Below are 21,886 nucleotides of genomic sequence, written 5' to 3'. Positions count from 1 at the left end.
TACAGGAAAAAGATGAACCAGGTTATTTAATTTTAGTTTTCCAGGCATTGCTGTATTACTAGCACTAATAATTTCCGTTAATTGCTCACAAATCTAAAATCATTCATGTGCCAACCTATTGTATGTCTACCACGTGCCAAACACTGTTCATAGTATCTTATAAGTGTTAGCTCATTCTCACAGCAGGTGCGTGAGATAGGTGCTATTATTCCCATTGTTTATAAATTTGGAAATTGCGACCAAGTCTTTAAGTAACTGGCTAGCAAGTTGTCCAGCTGGAGCTTACACCCGGGCAATTGTGTCTCCAGAGCTCATGTCTTTGCCTCCATACCAAAGTGCTGAATTTATGCTGCAAGGTTGCGATTTGCCATACTGGTTTACACGTCAGCGTTTTATAAGTCTGAAATGTGTGTGTCGACAATCTCAGGGTCAGAGCACATCAGTATGGAATAACCATTGGGTTTTTGAGATTCGTGGTAGGTTACCTTCTTCTGGGAATCAAGAGAATTCACTGGAAAGCAGAAATCAAAGTCAAATTTGTAGAATCCCATATCATCACTATTGGTGTTTAGTGACTCAGCTCTCATGTGGCAGCAAGAGTCAACACACTGGGGGTAGGACATGTAAGGAAGCCCAATCAGATGTCCCCACCTCCTCCTCCTCCTCCTTCTTCTTCTTCCTCTTCTTCTTCTTCTTCCTCTTTTTCTTCTTCTCCTTCTCCTTCTTCTTTTCTTCTTCTTCTTCTCCTCCTCCTCCTTCTTCTTCTTCCTCTTCTTTTTCTTCTTCTTCCTCTTCTCCTTCTCCTTCTTCTCTTCTTCTTCTTCTTCTTCTTCTTCTCTTTCTTCTTCTTTTTTAAATTTTTTAATGTTTATTTTTGACACACAGAGAGAGACAGAGCATGAGTGGGGGAGGGGCAGAGAGAGAGAAGGAGACACAGACTCTGAAGCAGGCTCCAGGCTCTGAGCTGTCAGCACAGAGCCCGACACGGGGCTGGAACTCACAGATGCGAGATCATGACCTGAGCCAAAGTCGGGCCGACTGGGCTGCCCAGGCGCCCCAAATGTCCCCACCTTCTTGACTGCAATCATTTCTTCCTGCTACACTCAAATGCAGTGATCTTCAGTCTGTCTTCTCTTTTAAACAGGACAGACATTGAATAACATTTGGACATAGCTTATAGTTTAAACACAGTACTATTCATACTTACACAATCTCCTTCGATCTGAGCCTGTGTTCTTTTTCTTTCTCATCTTACCTGTTAACATATGGTTACTTCCAAGATAGCTTTTATGTTCCTATAACCTGGATAGTACAGGATACTTTGCAATATTGTGATGAATTTCACAAGGGGTTTGAACTATTGAAACGTCTCAGTGTTTCACTGTTAAACTGTAGCCCTTATGTTTTGAGGAAAACTGGTAGACCTCAGGTTATCATAGGTCTTTTTATATAATGACCTCCTTAATTCTCTTGGGAGACTTATGTTTTCTTTTCTCTCTCTAAATACTTATCACACAATGTTATAACTTCTTTTAATATTTAAATATGTACTACAAAATAATGAGCTCTTTTATAGCATAGATTTGTTTGAGAATACAATGGAGAATAAAACAGAATAATGATCTATAAAATTAGAAAGGAAAGGGGCTTTTCCATATAGAATATCACAAGCATAATGATATGGCTTATAATTGCAAATTAGGTCTGCGAGGCATTTTGCCAGAATAGACAAAATCTGAGCTTATTTACATAGATTTAATTTGAGATTTGTTTCAAAATGGTTAGTATTTAACTTCTCTTAATTTCCATTATATTTCTCATCATAGCCATATTTTCAAATGTAAGGTACACATTTCTAAATCATTAAATTGTTCTGCAAAATAGTAGAGTATATTCAAACATGAGTTTTGTTTATGTTTTTAAATTTTTTCATGTTTACTTATTTTGAGAGAAAAAGAGAGCAGAGGAGGGGCAGAGAGAGAGGGAGAGAGACAGAATCCCAAGCAGGCTCACAGACCATGAGATCATGACCTGTACCGAAATCAAGAGCCAGATGCTTAACTGACTGAACCACCCAGGTGGCTCCAAACATGAGTTTTAAATTGCTTCACCAAGGTCCTTTCTTTACCTGTTAGGTGTAAGGCTGAATTGCCTTCCCACTGGAGAATCTTTAGAATAAGAGTTCTTTCCTGGGTTTCTTCTCTCTCTCTTTCTCTCCCTCTCACTTTCCCTCTCCCTGCTGTGTGTGTGTGTGTGTGTGTGTGTGTGTGTGTGTGGCTGCTATAGAAGGGAGCTGGAAGTCAGAAAAATTGTCATTACCACCATTGTCTCCAATTTCTTTACTGAAAAATTTTCTGTTATGATTCCGTTCAGTACATATGTACTGAGAAACTACTATGTCGAAAACACTGTGTTAAATAACACAGGGTGTGATGGGCTGAATCTCTCCCTAAAATCCATGTGTTGAAGCCCTAACACCCAGTGTGGTGGTATTTAGAGATGGGCCTTAGGGAGGTAATTAGATTTAGGTGAGGACATGAGGGTGGGGATTTCATGATGAGAAAAATAAAATACGGGGCGTCTGGGTGGCTCAGTCGGTTGAGCGTCCGACTTCGGCTCAGGTCATGACCTCACGGTTCATGAGTTCAAACCCCACATCGGGCTTTGTGCTGACAGCTGGGAGCCTGGAGCCTGCTTCGGATTCTGTGTCTTCCCCTGTCTCTGCTCCTCCCCCACTCACACTCTGTTTCTCTCTCAAAAATAAATAAACATTAAAAAAGAGAATAAAATAAAAAGAGACAACAGAGACCTTGCTCCCAAATATCCCCATCTTCCAGCTTTACTTCTTACTAACCTGTGTTATTGAGGTGAAGGCTAAGGTTTGATGAGAGATCCTAAGTAAAATATATTAAAGGATAAATATTCATATCTGACTCATTTACACTCTTCCAATAGCAGGCATATCACGGTTCCACATCATTGTTGAGAGATACATGTTCCTTCTGTTTTCATTCTGTCTTTTCTTTTAGTCATTACTGCCCCTCACATGGATGAATAAGAAGAAAGAGAAGATCTAAGTCAAAATGTTTCTTAAAAGAAGTAAAGCTTGGGAGAAATCACACGCATTACTCCCAGTGATATTTCGGTGCAAATAGCCACGTATAGTTTCCAGGGTGATTAGAAAAGGTAGCCTGTAGCTAGGCAGCCGTGTGTGCAAAAAGAAGGTGGGAGATGGGTGTAGTGAGTAATGCAGAAACTTCTGCTACCAGGTCTCTGCTGAAATCAACTTTTTGGCTGAGTCCTTCTCTGGCCATCCTATTAAAACATAGCCTTCTCTTCCACTCTCTCAGTTTACTCTCTCAATTGTTTGCTTGTTTTCCTACTTCTATAAGAATCTAAGTTTTCTGAAGGCAGTGATTTTGTGATTCCTAAATCTCCTGCAACAGCATCTACAATGAACAGGAGTAAGTAATCAGGAAAGATAAATAATTTTAAAATAAACAACAACAAAAAAATCTAAGTATTGCCTCAAAACAAAAACAAAGTTCAATGGTCCAACATTTTATATATTTTTCTATTCATAATGGAACATTTTTATTAGAAAATAGTCAACAGTTTAAAAAAAATTGACATTTAGGGGCGCCTGGGTGGCTCTGTTGGTTAACCATCCAGCTTCAGCTCAGGTCACGATATCACGCTTTGTGCGTTCAAGCCCTGCATCGGGCTCTGTGCTGACAGCTCAGAGCCTAGAGCCTTCTTCAGATTCTGTGTCTCCCTCTCTCTCTGCCCCTCCCCTGCTCGTGCTCTGTCTCTCTCTCTCTCTCTCTCAAAAATAAATAAACGTTAAAAAAATTGAAATTTAATGAAGTCAAAAGGCATGAATTACAAACCTAACAAAGATAGCACAAATTATACAATAGATTATTTAACAGCGAACACCCATCAGGTAGGCACACTCGTAAAAGACTCCGAGAAAACAAATTATCAAGTGAGAACGAAGGAGCTTGGACCATCTCCACATTCCCAGGAACGCGGGATGTGAGTCACTGCCAAGTGTGCAGATGGCGTCTGACTGATGAGTAAGGAATGTATGAACCAGGGTAAGTTTGAAAAACTGTGGGGGACAAAATGGATTTTCTAGGGGCGCCTGGGTGGCTCAGTTGGTTAAGCGGCCGACTTCGGCTCAGGTCATGATCTCACGGTCCGTGAGTTCGAGCCCCGCGTCGGGCTCTGTGCTGACAGCTCAGAGCCTGGAGCCTGTTTCAGATTCTGTGTCTCCCTCTCTCTGACCCTCCCCTGTTCATGCTTGGTCTCTCTCTGTCTCAAAAATAAATAAGCGTTAAAAAAATTTAAAAAAAAATGGATTTTCTAGTAGCATGAATTCTGTATTATATAATCTTGTTACATCATGGATACTGGTTCCCGGGGTCTTTTTTGAGGTAATACAATTTGATTCACTCTAACTTACCTTCGGATCTGGCCTGAATACCCAGACTGACTGCCCACCTTCTGAAAAAAGGGGAGCAGCTTAGGAATTCGTGCCAAGTGGATTTGATTATCTCCGAGTCAGTTCAAACAAGATTTTGGATATCACTTTAATATATAATTCAGAGCACTTACCCGTGTTTGAACTATGTCATTCATTTAGGAGCACTTTCTGTTGTAGTTAGAATTCATTTGGCTATTAGCCTTCTTTTGAGTGGTGTAGGTATTTTTGGTCTGAGAATTTTAACATCCTTACCTTACAGGGACAGCCTTTGTCTTTTACAGTATACTATTTTAAGTGCAAAGAGTAAGTATCAGTGAACAAATGCCTTTTAAATTAATCTTCTTTAATTAAATGAATGTGTTATATGAACAAAATTAAATTAAATGAATCAAATTTAAATGAATATGTTATAAACCTTGAGTGGCAGAAACAAATTAAAAATAATATCAATATTTACTTTCAGAGAGAGGCAATTTATTACATCTACACTCTTAAAAGATTCTGAGCCCTCCCCAACCCTTTCAGTATTTTCAAAAGAATCCATGGTTTTCCAGCCATCACTTTATATTTCTCAATTTAGCCATGCTAATTGAATTACAAATTCTTTGGGGACATTAAACATCAAGGAAGAGTTTTTGTAACCCATTTGACAGTTACACACAATGCCAGTCTATTGTAGCTGAGTGATGTTACTGGGGAGTATTTTAGAATTTTTCAAATATCAGATGTTGAGGCTAAAAACAAGGAGCAAAATATGGTCATGGAATCCTTCCTCTCTTCATCGTCATTATATCCTATTAAACTTTTGAAAATCAGATTTCTTAAATCTAAGAGACACTCATATCGTATGCATTCATGCACAGAAGGCTGCATGTGAGGGTTGACCACATACACATGCTTATAAAAAAGTTTACTTTAGATTAACATTCCTGAAACTTGGTCATGCATGCAAATCATCAAGAGTTTTGTCTCCCGTTTGTTTCAATATAAATTCTAGGCTCCACCTCTAGATATCCAGCCAGGAAGCACAAGAAGGAACAGGGAAATAAAGATTTATACAAATGGCTGAGCGGATTCTGATGCACAGCTTTAGAAACCAATCAGCAAACCCTGCCTCTTCTGTGATCTGCAACTATTCTCCCCTGTAACTGATTCTAGTTACAAACCAATCATGATCATTCACACGTATGGATTTGGACACAAACAGCAAGGAATGAAAGTATATGGTCTCAACTCTAGGCCTTCAAGTCACTATCTGTGGAATCCTACTTTGTTGATTAGTGATATAGGACAGTCTTTGCTCATTTGGTCTGATGGTGTCTGCTTGGTGCTTCAATGACTAACCAGACTACTATGGATCCCGCAAATCAGCTCCCTCATCTATCTGGCCATTTGGATACCTTCAGATTTTACTTGTCCTCTGATTGATAGTCATCACGATAGAAGAAGACAGTGAGGGCGATCAACATATACTTTATTTAGACTTTCAAATGAGTGTTTAATTTCTTAATGACTACTATAGCCATAATTGCAAATAATTGTTTTTCTGTTTTAAATGGATACTAAGTGAGCTTTTATGTTTGTGCCAAATTTATAGTATTTTGTAGCATTCAGTATTGTGACATCGACTAGGCGATATGGAGATGGAAGTCTCTATTTTGGTTATACAAGAGAAAAAAGCAAGGGACGCCTGGGTGGCTCAGTCGGTTGAGTGACTTCAGCTCAGGTCATGATCTCACTGTCCCTGAGTTCGAGCCCTGCGTCAGGCTCTGTGCTGACAGCTCAGAGCCTGGAGCCTGCTTCGGATTCTGTGTCTCCCTCTCTCTCTTCCCCTCCCCCACTCATGCTCTGTCTCTCTCTCTCTGTCAAAAATAAATAAACATTAAAAAAATATTTTTAAGAGAAAAAGGCAGTCCAATCTGTTGTTCATCACATTGTAAACAAAGCAATGGTTTAGTTTTCTTAACATTTTTCTTTATTTTAGAAAAAGAGAGAAAGAGAGAGTACTCGAACATGTGAGCTGAGGAGAGAAGCAGAGGGAGAGAGAGAGAGAATCCTAAGCAGGCTCCATGTTCAATGTGGAGTCCCATATGGGGCTCTATCCCAGGACCCTGGGATCATGACCTGAGCTGAAACCAAGAGTCTGACGCTCAACCAACTGAGACACCCAAGTGCCCCTTGTTTTCTTCTTTAAAATGTTTTCAGCATTCTGGAAACATTATATGCCTCCTTTATTGTGTGTATTTGATCTCACAACTCTTTTAGCATTTTGCATCATAGTCTATACATATAATTCAGGGTTTTTCAAATACATATACAGATGATTTTTTACATATTAACCCTAAGAATCCTATAGACTGACATAAAATATTTTAATTATCTGGACCAAATCAATATCTTTTCACAATCTTTTTGTTATTCACAGTATCCATTTGTATACTAATGCAATTGAATGAAGAGGTGTTAAATTAAAACCGACTTGTTTATTTAGTGAAATAAAAATCTGAGACAACTGATTTTGAATGTTATACGATTCAAAATAAGAAGTATTGATTTCCTTTCTACAAAGGTAACCCAGCCAGTTTTTATTTTTATAAAATGTCAACTACTGAACTATTGTCAGGCAGTGAACTATTCTGGGAGTGGAAGAGCTTTTATTTTAAAAGCATATGTAGCTGAAATGCATTTGTTTCTTAAAATTATTTTCTTCTAGCACAGAATATTTTGTTTCCACTTTCGTAAGATGTTGATATTACCAAGGCTGCATGTTTTATCCGTAACAACCACAATGAAAATAGAAAGTTTGTTGTCTGAATTCATTGTCCTTGACACCCCTCTCCCCCAAATTTCACTTTTGAAAAATGTATAGCTTAAGAAATTTGAACAGGGCGCCGGGGTGGTTCAGTAGGTTAAGCATCCGACTTCCACTCGGGTCATGATCTCACGGTTCGAGTCCCACATCGGGCTCTGTGCTGACAGCTCAGAGCCTGGATTCTGCTTCAGATTCTGTGTCTTCCTCTCTCTCTGCCCCTCTCCTGCTCATGTTCTGTCTCTATCTCTTAAAAATAAATAAACACTAAAAAAAAAAAAAGAAATTTGAACAAACACAAATACCCACACATTGATAGACAAACCTGATTTTGCTCAGCTTACTAACAGATGATTCTTAACTTACAGCGATTTAAGGGATGTTATGGATAATTTCTATTTCATTTTATACAAATTTTGAGTTATACACTGACTTTAGAAACTGAGTCATGTCAGATGTGTCTTCACTTTAGAAACCACATCCTTCTTTGTATTAAATAATCACAGAACCATATAAATTAGCCAGAACTAATAAATGGTTCAGTCTAGCTGTACATTTCTCAGCAGAAGTATGAAAAATACTCAGGGACATGTTCTGAATGATGAGATTGAACTGTGTGAAATTATCAGACAGTTGAGAACTGGCATTTACTCTTTGCTTCACAGTTGAAATGATTCTGTTATTATATTCCATGCTAGATTCTAGTTTATTTATCTTGCATGGCTTAGAGATAAACAACTTAAGAATAAGCCTGTTGGATGTAAGAATCCAAGAAGACAACTGTTGAATTGTATGTCATGTAATAAATGTCAGATTTTTTAAGGTTATTTATTTATTTTTGAGAGAGAAAGAGAGACAGAGAGAGAGATTGGGGGAGGGGCAGAGAGAGAGGGAGAGAGAGAATCCCAAGCAGGTTCCACGCTGTTCCAACTCACCGATGGTAAGATCACGACCGGAGCCGAAACCAAGAGCCAGACTCTTAACTGACTGAGCCACCCAGGCGCCCCAACAATGTAGGAATTTTTAATGGAAACTCATACTGTTTACACAAAGTTATGTAATTCCTCTATGTGGTTTATATATGCCATCCAAATATTTCCTTATACACAAAGTAAAAAGACTATGGAGTAATTAATTTATATTAGAATTTCAATTAGTATTGATTAATTAATATTAATATTCAAGGCTAGCTTTTCTTCAAATTTAACCATGGGGCTTAATCAAATTTAGTCACTAAGTTAAGAGTTAATCGCTAGAAATTTCCAAATTTTAACTAGTTATATTTTGATGCCCTAAATTATTAGATATTATTTGCCACCTGTATTTCTCTTATTAAAAAAAAGTAAATTTTATTGTTGAATACTTCAGAAGCAGAAGGAACTGTATCATCAACCTATACATGCATCACCCAGCTTAAGCTCTTATTGACCCATGTCACGGTATTTCATTCATCCCTCTACTAATTCTCCCCCATCTCCTTGCTACATTTTGAGGTAACACCACACATACACTATTTCACCATGCATGTTTTAAATGTACTTGCTATGACATTACCCAATAACTTACGTCACTTAAAATTAGCATTAATTCCTTGATGGCACCAAATATCTACTTTGTTGAAAGTTGTTTGATGGTTTGAGTTGGGATGTAAGTGAGACACACATTCTGATTCTTTCTTGTATCAGATGCTATTGAAGTTACAGCCAATCACGTCAGTGTCCAAGAGCCCAACACCTGACTCCCACCCGCTGATTTCCTGGGGGCTTTCACTTGCTGCTGGACTGTTGGCTGCCCATTTGGCAAAGCAGAAATACCAGGGAATTAAAGTCCTCCCAGGGATAGTCTCTCAACCAGTGACAGGAATTTGGTAGAACAGTGAAACACTTTTTCTGCTGTCACAATTTCCCCAGTAGCAATGAGCTCCATATTGCATATGGACTTAAGTAGATGAGGACTTAAAATGTAAATTACGGAATCACTCTCCTTTTACCTTTTAACTTCCCTATATGCACCTCCCTAATAAGCCACTTGCACTGGAGTCCTGGTCTCAGCATCTGCTTCTCAGGACAGTCAACTGAGATAGTTGCTTTGCAGAGCTCTTTTTTATTTATCTTTGTCCATTTTTTTAATCAAAGGACAACATTTGGCCAGTAAAATCTTTAAAAACGGCTGGCCTTGGCATCCAGCTCAATGACTTTCACATATTACATCCGTGAAGATTAAGATACAGACACTTTCTAGCAGCCAATGAAGTTTGGAAAAACCTCAGCCATTATAAGATCACCTATTGAATCTGTGCTTGTGAGACTCCAGTCAGATAAGTTTGCGACAATCTAACAGTGTCCCTCAAGTTTCTCATGTTCTTCTCCTTGTTTTTAATCATGTTTTCTTTCACGGAAGATAAATATACCATCAGATGTTTCTCTTTACCCTCTCTTTTTTCTTTTTTATGTTTTGGTGTGTGTGTGGGGGGGGAAGGGTAATTCATCAGTTTCCTTTGAGGAACAATATTGAAGTTAACTAATACATTTTCTCCACATTCTCCTCCCCATCCGTCATGTTCTCATGTGAAGTAATTTCCTTTTTCTCTCAGTTAATCCCATTGAAGCAGTCAGTACATGAATTTCCATTTATTCTCCTTTGATTCCTTTCATTATTTTGATAGTTCTGCATCTACAGTGTCAGCACCTGTGACCTTCATGCACTCTGCCCTCTCCTTTATCGACATAATCGTACCTTAATTTTACAGGTAAACATGTGCTGAGCCATCAACAATATTCCTTAGGCTGATATCTCTGTACCTATTTTGGAAGTTGGAAATGTATTTTCTGGTATATTCCCCAGGAAACTCTTAGAAGAATCTCACTGTCCATATTCTTTAATATTCATAACATATTTTGTCTGGCCTTTACAATTAAAAGCAAGTTTGTCTGGATATACAGTCTTTGGCTTATACTTTTGTTCCTTGAATATTTCAAATACGTGTCTGCTATTTTCTGGCATAAAGCACTGCTATGGAACATTGATGACAGTCTGATTTTCTTTTCACGATAAATGAATTCTTCATTTCCCTACGGGCCCAAAGGGTATCTCAGCTCCTTTAAAGTCAAATAGTTTTACTAGACTACGTCATGGTGTCAGCCATTATTGATAAATTGTTCAGGGATGCATGTGGCCTTTCAATATATAGGCTCAGTTATTCTTTAACTCCAAAACATTTTTAACAGATCATTTCTAAATTTTGCTTTGCTCCATTGTTTGCTGCTTGCTTGCTTGCTTGCTTTATTTATTTATTTATTTATTTATTTATTTAAATTTTCTTCAGGGACTCCTACTGCCTTTTTTTAACCTATGGTTTTTCTCATTGTTTTTTATCTCTTTATTTTTTATTGCTTCTTTTTTTATACATTTTATCTTCAATTTCATTTACTTTTATTTCTGAAATGAATGTTATATCTAAAATTATCTCTACATTTTGTCAAATCTCTATTCAATATTTATTTATTCCAAACATTTATAATTTTGTTCTAATTTATACTTCTTTCACTTTCTTAAATTCTTTTGCTTGTTTTTAGATATTAAGATAGCATTTTCATCTTCTTTGATACACTATTGTGGCATTCTTTAATTTTTAGCAGGAATATTAATCTGTTGATCATTTTTTGTCATGTAACAGCTGTGTATAAGAGTCAACATTTTCTCTTGTTCTAATTTCTGTGAATTAGGTTTTCTATACTTTTAAGAGAGGAGAGTGGGGGAGAATATTCTCTTGGGCCAGAATATTCTCAATATCCCCTTCTGACTATTCACCAAGCTGGCTGAACACCAGTTGCAAACATTCTACTCCAGAAAAAAATAAAAGACAACTTTTTCTAGTTTATTTTATAAAGCTAGTATTAGCTGGTATAATAAATCAGACAAAGACAATACAACAAATGATATTATGGAGCAGTAGCCCTCATGAATACAGACACAAATATTCTCAATGAAATAATAGGAATATAATTTAACAATTATAAGAAAAGTTTGCACCATGACCAAGTTAATTTTCTTCCAATGATGCAAGGCTGGTTCAACATTTGAAAACCGATCAATGTACTACACCATATTAGCAGGCTTAAAAGGGGAGGGGGCAATCACATGATCATATCAATTGATGCACAAAAAGCATTTGACAAAATTTAGCAACGATTTAATATAAAAAGTCTCAGAAAAGTAGGAAAGGAGGGGAAATTCCTGAACTTGATAAGGTGAACATATATATATATATATACACATACATTAGAAAAAACCTACAGCTAAGATTATATTTGATATTCTATGACTGATTGCTTTCCTCCTGCAGTGGAAAATATGGCCAAGATTTCTGCTCTTCATTCTGATTCAGCTTTGTGCTAGAAATTTCTAACTAGTTCAATAAATCATGAGAAGCAAATAAAAGACATATAGATTGGAAATTAAGGAATACAGTTATATTTATAGATCATTGTATGTGTAGAAAATTCCAAAGAATCTCCAAAAATCTCCTTGAACTAATAAGAGGTTTAGGAAGGTTGTAAAATATAACCCTCAAAAATCATTATATTTCTCTATACTAGCAATAAACACATGTATTGCAATTAAAGTACATCATTTATAATCACTCAAAAAAGAAGTTTTGAGATGTATATCTAACAAAAATGTACAGAACTCATATGTTGAAAATGCCACAATATTGAAAGAAATGAAATTCTAAATTAATGGAGACTTATATCATTTTTATGAATTTTAAAACCTAACATGGTAAAGATGTCAATTCTCCCCGAACTGACATACAGGTTTAGCAGAATACCAATAGAAATCCAATCAAATTGCCTAGGTACAGAAGAGGTTCATTTAAAATCATATGGAAAAGCAAATAAAGTAGAACAACTGAACTAATTTTGAAAAGAACTAAGTGGGAAAAATCAGTCTAGCTAAATTCAAGATATCGTGCACAGCTATTGTAATCAAAGATGTGTTGGTGGCGGAGGGATGGAAATATAGACTAACGGAACAGAACAGAGAACTTAGAAATAGACCCCCACCTTGACAAAGGTACAAAAACAAATTAATGGAGGGAAATAGTCCTTTCAACAAGTCATGTTGAAGCAATCAGTCATCTGTAGGCAAAACGTGAGCTTTCACCTGAACTTCATACTTCATACATAGTTTACTCAAAATGGATCATGGACTTAATGGTAAAATATGAAACCAATAAAACTTGTAGGAAAAAACATAGGTGAAAATCTTTGAGACCTAAGCCTGGGAAAAGAGTTTGGAGATTTGTCACCATGTTGCAATCCATAAAAGGAAAAACTGATCAATTGGACTTCAAAATTTAAACCGTTTGCTCAGCAAAATAGCAAAATCAAAGAGCGCAAATAAACTGGGGACTGGCCTGACATTTCTGAACTCTCGTCTCTGATGAATCTCCAGCATTTAGGTTATATACAAATCTCTCACAGCATATATATATATATATATATATATATATAACGTCTCAAATTCAAATGTAAAAAACCCAAATGTTCCAACTATAAAATGGCCATAAGACATAAAAGGACATTTCACCAAAAAGAATAAGCAGATGGCAAATAAACACATGAAAATATTTTCACCTCCATGAACCATTCAGTAAATGCAAATTTAAACCACAATAAGATATTGCTACGCACCTATTAGAATGGCTATCAGAAAAAAAAAAAAAAGGACAGAATCGTACACATCAAGGCAGTAGAGGAACTAGGTCATTCAGATGTTGCTGCCAGAATGGAAAATGATATAATCACTCTAAAAAAGTTTGTCATTCCATTAAAAAAAAACAAAACAAAAAAAAAAAAAAACTAAACTAAAATTGCAACATTCCTAAGACCCAGAAATGTACTCTTGTGCATATCCCGGAGAAATCAAGAATTTGGAAAATATAGCAGCTGTAAGAACCCGAGCTGGAAACATCTCAGAGGTCCTTTAACGGCTGAATGGTCGTGGATCTGTACCTTCAACGATGAGAGCCATCGGTGCCCAGACCATCCAAACTACCTGTGGTTAATTATACTGAGTGGAAAGAGATAATATCATAACCTGTATGATTCCATTTAGGCAGCATCCTCGAAATGACAAAAATCATAAAATGAGGAATAAGCTAGGGGTGGCTAGGAGTTAATAAGAGGAAGGAAGGTGGGTGGGAAGCGGATGTCACTATACAAAGGCCGCAGAAGGGATCCTATGTCAATGGAACCATTTTTTATTTTGACTCTATCGATGTCAGTGTCTGGTCTTGTGATATCCGACTTTGCAAAACCTTACTATTAGGAAAAACTGGATAAGATTACAAGGAATCTCTCTGTACTATCTCGAAACTGCATGTGAATTTACAGTTACCGCCAAATAAAGATGTTAGTTAAAAAATAAATAAAATAAAATAAATAAAATAAAATAAAATAAAATAAAATAAAAAACAAAGGCCAGGAGCAACACTGTAACTTTTTCTGTTATAGGATCCCCAGGCAAATCTTGCTGGAGAAAAAAAGCGTTTTGTCTTGTTATTAACGTTAACATACAAGAATGCTGAGCTGCGATGGGGGACTCTAGGGAAAGCAATCAATTAAGCGCTGAAGAAATGCACTTCAGTTTCCGAGTCCGCCTCTCCTGCTTTTCGCTTCCCTTTTAAAGAGGCCATCAGCTTTCTTGGCACACGATGTATCCGGTGTGCGTCGTGGGCGTGTGGGTGTGTGCGAGCACGCTTGCTTTTCTTACAGGCTTCGCCTTGGAAGCTTGAATTCCGAGCACGCAGCATTCACAGGACTCAGATGAAAGTTTCTTTCCATTTAAATTTTCCGAGGTTCTCTTTGCTCCCAGCACAAGGCGTAGCGAAACCCTCTCCTGCTTTTAGATGCTCTTCCCGGAATACCCGGCTGGGCTGTCAGGCTGAGCTAGGTTCTCCTCGACTTGGGGTGTTGGCTTTGTTGGTTTTCTTGGTTCCCCAGTTCGCGAATCCGTGTGTCTGCTATCCACACGCTCTAACGTAGTTGCCAAAACGATGTGGTCTTGCTGTACGACAATAGTCAGTGTTTGGACCCTACTGGCCTCTCCCTCCCAACCACACACACACCTCACAGTCTGAAGTCTGTGAAAATATCTGGTAATGCCACTTGTGGGATATGCTGACGGTGAGGTATGCGCCCTGTTGTTTTCTTGTTCTGGATGTTCCATCTACTTTTGTGGAAGATTCAAAATGAGCCACCGCGACCACTGCAATCTTGTCCGTTTATGACACGTGGCATTTCTCTGTGATGATTCCAGGCTTGTTCTCCTCTGAGATGATCAGACAAGGAGATCAGAAGCTTCTTCAACTTTAATATTTAGCTGGAGTTCAGTTTTAAGGTACAATCTGAACCTCGTATGCAGGAGATCACCCACCAGAAAATGAATATACAGAGGCAAACACCATAAAATAATTGTATTGCTTGTTTGCATACAATTTTAGCTCTAAACTATCTCCAGAATTTAAAATCCTAGGCCGCATCATGGAAAAATGGCTTCAGAGTTTATCAAAAATAATTGTTTTTCAAGAACAGACTTTTTAATAGCTTCCCTAATTTAATTAATTGAAATAAAGGAGTCCAGTACGATTGGGTAAACCTGTAGCTTGAAATATGCTACTTGATGATATTGAGCAACTTACATTTATCAGATTTAAATGGTGGCGTCAGCAGGCATATGTTAGTCGATGTGAAGAAATGCTTACATTTTCACATCTGTCTCCATGAAATGCAGAAAATTACTTCAAGTTAGCTAAGAAGAATGAATGGATCCTTGACTCCAGGGGCATTTCTAAGGAAAGTGAAATCCCAGAACAAATTACAGTGTAGACAGCATGGAGAGATGTGTCTCATTTTTCAGTTCACTTTTTCCTCCTTCCCTTAAGAAAATAAAATAAAATAAAGTAAAATAAAGTAAAATAAAATAAAATAAAATAAAATAAAATAAAATAAAAATTAATATAATATAATATAATATAATATAATATAATATAATATAAAATGATTTAGGAAAAAAGAAAAGAAAAACAACTAAAAGAAAATCTTTAAAATTGCAACCCCAAGAGGAGATAGAAAGAACAGTAGAAGAGCAGTATGGAAAAGATTTTCCAGGCTGGCCCTAATTATACTCTGGCTGTGACTGACCTCTGTTTCTTTCGTTTCTGCAAGTCTCAGACTCAAATTTCCCCCATACCTCTGAACTGTGTCTGAAAATGAATCTGCCTGAGTGTAGGCTTCTCTTTTCCTTTACCTTCCAAATTCAACAACATACTGTTGTCAACTTTAAATTTAGGACCTTTCTAAAAGGTTTGTGAACTGTGGATCTTGTCTTCCCTCTGCATCGTGATGGCTTGGCTTATTCTACGGTACACATACCTAAGACTGGTTAAGCCAATTTTGCTAAAAATGTCATAAGCAAGATATGCCTCTAGTGAACATATATAATGTTCTTAGCCAACATCCACCGGTAACTCTACCTGTTCTGTTTTTTGTAGGGCTTTAAAGCATAAGCAAGGAAGAAAGGTAGGTGGGTCCCCTATGTTTCTATGACGGAAGGGAAAGCTGCATTTCTTTTATGGCCATCCTTATGCACGGAGGTATGAATGCCGAGAGGATTACCTGTGATGATACTAACATACCGTTCCTTCAGAATGAGTATCTTATTTTAAACTTGCTAATTTATGGGGGTTAAGGGTGTTGCTATGTAAATTTATTCCCAAAAATATTGCCATTCCTTAGAATATTCCATCAAATATTTTTCTTAATTACCTCCTTATGTTCACTTAGTGCACTTAGTGATGGAGTGCTTTTCTAGTTAAATGTGGGTTTCATTGTTGGAAGGCAATAAGGAAAACTAATTTTTATGAAATGATTATTATGTGCCAAGTACATTCTTATTACATCAAGTCTAATATGTTCCTCATGGCAAGCCTTTAATGTACATATTATTTACTTTTTCTCAGATGATGAAACCAAAGCTCAGAGATTTTAAATAGCCTGCTCTAATTCACGAAGCAGAACAGGAATTCAAAACGTCGGCTCTCTCTAAAGTTCATGTTCTTTCTGTTATGCCATATTGTTTCATGGAAAAAAGTAATCTGATGTCAGGCAAGTGGAAATTACATTTTTGTCAAAGACCATGTTTGAATGTGATCCAATGAAATACTTTGCTTCATGGCTCTTAAATTAGCTTTGGAATAATTTCCAAAGTCAATAACTGTTAACACATTTTGAACAGCACTATCGTTGATTCTAAACTTCTTCTGAGTCACACATTCTCATTAATAAGCGGTGGCCATGGGTGCACAGAGATTTTTTTATAGTGTCTCAGGAGGTACACGGATTCTGAATTAAGGACCCTTGAAATAAGTAAGTAAGTAAATGAATAAATAAATAAATAAAGAGTATCCAAAAGGATTTACTTTAAAAAAAATTAAAGTTCATTTATTTTTGAAAGAGAGACAGAGTACACATGGGGGAGGGACAGAGAGAGAGGGGGAGACACAGAATCTGAAGCAGGCTGCAGGCTCTGAACCATCAGCACAGAGCCCGACGTGGGGCTCGAACTCACGGATCCTGAGATCATGACTGGAGTCGAAGTCGGATGCTTCACCGACTGAGCCACCAGGCGCTCCAAAAGCATTTACTTTTAAAAGCCATTGCTATTTCATCCCCTATCTCTTAAAAGATCATGCTGCTTCCCTAGCCACAGTTACAAAAGGTCTTAGTTTGATATAATCTGTAGAAAAAAGTTCATTATTTTCATGAGTCATCAACAGTCTTTTGTTTATTTTTGGTTAATCTCTGTTGTTCACCTTTGGTTTCTGCTACCGTTTACTAATGAGTCAGGAAGGGAAGTGTGGTGCTTTATTGCTCCGGAATATTATTAAATATATTTTTTCATGGTTTCTGGTAAAGTATAAGGGGTGGCTGAAACTAATAGCCGAATGGGCTTTGATGGTCTGACTCTGGATTTCATAAATGCAATATTTCAATGCCATTATATAGCTCGTTGAGAGCTGTATACATATATACTTTGCAAATGCATTTGAGTTTTATATTTTTAGGGGTCTCAAAAATGATGTACATCTCCCAACACACTAGTATGTAGCCATGTCATAGAGGCGGGATAGTTCGTTGTCGCAAAATATTAAATAAGAGAAAGAAGACATGTTTTTCAGGCTTAAGGAGACGCACTATTATTGATTGTCAGCCAACTAAATTAAATGTCAACTCATCGTGATGCATAAAAATACCATCACTATTATTATAGCTTAGAAAGCTCTTCTGTCGTTCTGGGGTGGGATCAATCAATCGATCGATCCATCAAGTTCTGCTAGTGGTCTTATGGGGAGGACAACTGAGTGACGGGTAGGACACGTGTAAGTTCTCAGGATATTGCTGTCATGTTGTTACATTTTCTCTCCTCTGTGGGCATAAAAATGCGGCATACGCCATTTCTTTTTACCAACATCCTACCCTTTATCACCAAACTTCAGTATTACAGTTAAAAAAATAATATTACTGAAGCATTTGCAGCCTCATTCTTTAATCAGCAGCTGAAAATGCTCAACCTCTCCACAATAGTTTTTAAATGGAGCCTATTATCATATGATTTAATATTGTTTTTAAGGGGTTCGTGTGTGTGGTGGTGTAGGCAGACCCTATGATTTTTATGGCTAATGGCGAGAATGTAACTTGTCTTAGAGACATTCTTAATGAAGTAGAAAAATTCTCTTCTATTTCACTCGATGGAAACACACCTACTGAGATTATAAAGCCCGACTAGCTCTGAAAGGCATTTCTACTCTTTCTTTTTTCTTACCTGTCTTTCACTTTTTTTTTCACACTTAAAATATTTGAGGAAAAATAAACAGCCAAAAAATCCTAGCTTATTTTTTCTAAAAAGAAAATGTGTTCATTGGAGGTATTGTTAATTTTCTTTATCTTCACACCTTGAGTGATCAGGGCATTTACCGAGTCTCCTAATTTCCCCTAGTTCAATCTGGCATCACAGACCCACACTGTGTGTGTGTGTGTGTGTGTGTGTTTAACGTTTATTTTTGAGACAGAGAGAGACAGAGCATGAACGGGGGAGGGTCAGAGAGGGAGGGAGACACAGAATCGGAAGCAGGCTCCAGGTTCTGAGCTGTCAGCACAGAGCCCGATGCGGGGCTTGAACTCACGGACTGAGAGATCACAATCTGAGCCGAAGTCAGACACTTAACCGACTGAGCCACCCAGGCGCCCCTTAAGGTTTTGTTTGTTTGTTTGTTTATTTGTTTTACCCACACTGTGTTTTATGCAGATCATTGATCTTTTATTTTTTTTCCAGATTGATCCCTTCCACATAGTCCTATTTCTGAGTTATACATATTGAATCATTAACACTTCAAGCTGTTTTTTTAAACAATAGGCGCAGTGATTTGAACATCCTGAAAAAAAGGGAGGGGGTGGCTTTTGATCTTCAGAGAGAAAAGAAAAAAGCCATCTGGAAAATATAACCATGTCTCCAGGGCCATAGAGAGGGAATGTGAATGGTGAATTAGTGAGAGCTTCTGAATAAAAGAATAGGGGGGAAAGAAAACAATGTAAAAATGCCATGCTTTTCCTATCATGGAAACTATTTCAGTGTCCGTAAAATGTATTGTATATAATGTGAATAAAATAATTTATTTTGGACCAGGTATGTTTAGCTGGTCCAATGAAGAACAAAATGTCCTTTACCTCAAGATACCGTGCATCCAAAGTCAGAAGTGTGCTGAGAGTAAAGATTTTTCTTATTATTTTTGAAATTCAAGAAAACTAAAAGTAAAATAAAAGTAAAGTAAAAAGAAACCATTCATTTTTCAAACGGCAATTCCAGGCTGTTTTTCTTTCCCTGGAGCTTTCCACTCCTTTTAACATGGATTTAACGTTCATTTACTTTGAGAGAGAGAGAGAGAGAGGATGTGAGCGGCAGAAGGGAAAGGAGAGAGGGAGACACAGAGTCCGAAGCAGACTCCAGGCTCTGAGCTGTCAGCACAGAGCCCAATGCGGGGCTCAAACCCGCAAGCAGCAAGATCATGACCTGAGCCGAAGTCGGACAGTCAACTGACTGAGCTACCCAGGCTCCCCTTAACATGGATTTAAAGTGATGATCATATTTGGATATGAGAAAGAAAACCAACACTAAAGCATTAACATGGTTAAACTGTAACATTAGCAAACAAAGACATAAATCCAGCAATAGATCCATATTCTCTGGGATCTCAAACTCATACAAATCAGTTTCTCTCTTTAAGAAAAACAATACAACACATGGGAATAAAATTAAATACAAAAGTGAGTCTATGTTTAAAATACAGAAGAAATTAAGAAATAATAAACATGTCTAAAAGCAGACACCTAACTCAAGCATCACAAAATTCTGAGTATATACATGCTTCGTTAGCTATACCTCTGTAGAACTTTTTTCTTTTATTGTTTACAGCATAAACTTTGATTGCCATTTCTTATGAATCATTCTAAAAATATAATTTACTATAAGGAGAACCAAAAATAATCCAGTATGTGTAGCATCATGGATTAAACATGTTGGTTAACGTTGTTAGTTAAAATTCAAAAAATATGTAGCTTTTAAAAAAATGTAATGTTTATTTATTTATTTTGAGAGAGAGAGAGAAAGAGCTTGAGTAAGGGAGGGGCAGAGAGAGAAAGGGAGAAAGAGAATCCCAAGCTGGCTCTACACTGTCACCCCAGAGCCCAATGCTGGGCTCGATCTCAAGAACTGTGAGGTTATGCCCGGAGCCGAAATCAAGAGTTGGACACTTAATTGACTGAGCCACCTAGGGAATCATATGACTTCATTCATATGAGGAATGTAAGATACAAAACAGATGAACGTAAGGGAAGGGAAGCAAAAATAATATAAAAACAATGAGGGGGACAAAGCATAAGAGACTCCTAAATACAGAGAACAAACTGAGGGCTGCTGGAGGGGTGGTGAGGTGGGGGTGGACTAAATAGGTAAGGGGCATTAAGTAGGGCACTTGTTGGGATGAGCACTGGGTGTCATACACAGGGAATGAATCACTGGAATCTACTCCTGAAATCATTGTTGCACTATATGCTAACTAACTTGGATGTAAATAGATAAATAAGTAAATAAATAAAATAAACATTAAAATATAAATAAATTTGTATTTGATTAAAAAAATAAAAAGCAAAACCTAAAAAAAAAGCTCTGCCACAGATTAAAATAATCTGAAAATTTAGAGATGGATTATTCAAAATACACAGAGGAATGGAGAAAAAGAATAGTACCATCAGCTTTTCTCATGTCCTCTCTTTACTTAGATACAAATGGTAGACAAAATGTAAATCAGCAATCAGAGCACAGATTGCCGATCTTTGGAGAACAGGGTTTTTTGTTTGCTTGTTTACCTGTGTTTTTTTTTGCCCACCCTGGCTCCCACAAACAGCACATGGGCTGCTCCAAGCACAGGTGCACAACTGCTTTCCACATGGCCGGGGATGGGGAAGAGCTGTGTGCCACGGGCCAAAATTGACCAAAATTAACCCAAATTTGCCCGCCAAACCTTCCTATGGCAGTGGCAACGCTTCAGTAGATTCCAGAGTTCCAAAATAGTTACATCAGATAGATTCTGCCCGTGCGATTGTTGTCCAGGTGGAGACTTCTTCCTGCTTCTCACTTCACCGTCTTCCCTGAATCTTCCTCTCCCAGGTAATTTTATAAAGAGAACACAATCTTTAGTATGAAAGTGAAAATGATAGAGGGGTTACAAAAATTCCTAGTCATTTGAATTAACGCAGATTAAAACAACGTAATTCACTCCTTGCAAACTTAACCTAGATGTGTAACCATATAGCTTAGTTTTTATTCCAGAATTGAAATTCAGTGAAAACTTAGGCAAAGGATGACTGAAATTCTTCATGTCACATTGTCAAAGGAGTGTATGACATTGGAAGTGTGTTTGATAGAATTCACAACTTGTTCGTTATAATTCTGTGCAAATACAAAAATACAGGAAAACGGCTCCATATTTTGAAAAGCACATCCCTGGCGTGCCTGGGTGGCTCATTCCGTTAAATATCTGACTTTTGCTCTCAGATCAGGTCTTGATCCCAGGGTGGGGAGTTCAAGGCCCGCACTGGCCTCCACACTGGGCGTGAAGCCTACTAAAAAATAAAAATAAATTAAAAAAAAAAAAACATATCCCTTTATGTTAACAAGGAAAAAAAAAAAGAATTAGACTGAAGCTACCACAGCATTCGAAGAAAAATTGAATCAAGGCAAGAATATTTGCTTTTTACCACTGGGAGTTTTAAATTATGGGAAGAAAGCAACAGAAAATATTTACAGCTATTGGAAGGAAAGATAAACCGTTATTTGCAAAGACACGATTGTCTAACTGGAAAACAAATCAAAGGAATCAATTGAAAATTTTCCTTAAAACCAAGAAGAGGATCCAGTCAAATGACAGATTCAAAATACATCAAGGGGCACCTGGGTAGCTCAGTCAG

Source organism: Panthera uncia, assembly GCF_023721935.1.
Source record: "Panthera uncia isolate 11264 chromosome D3 unlocalized genomic scaffold, Puncia_PCG_1.0 HiC_scaffold_8, whole genome shotgun sequence".
Lineage (NCBI taxonomy): Eukaryota > Metazoa > Chordata > Mammalia > Carnivora > Felidae > Panthera > Panthera uncia.
Note: the sequence above shows the minus strand (reverse complement) of the source record.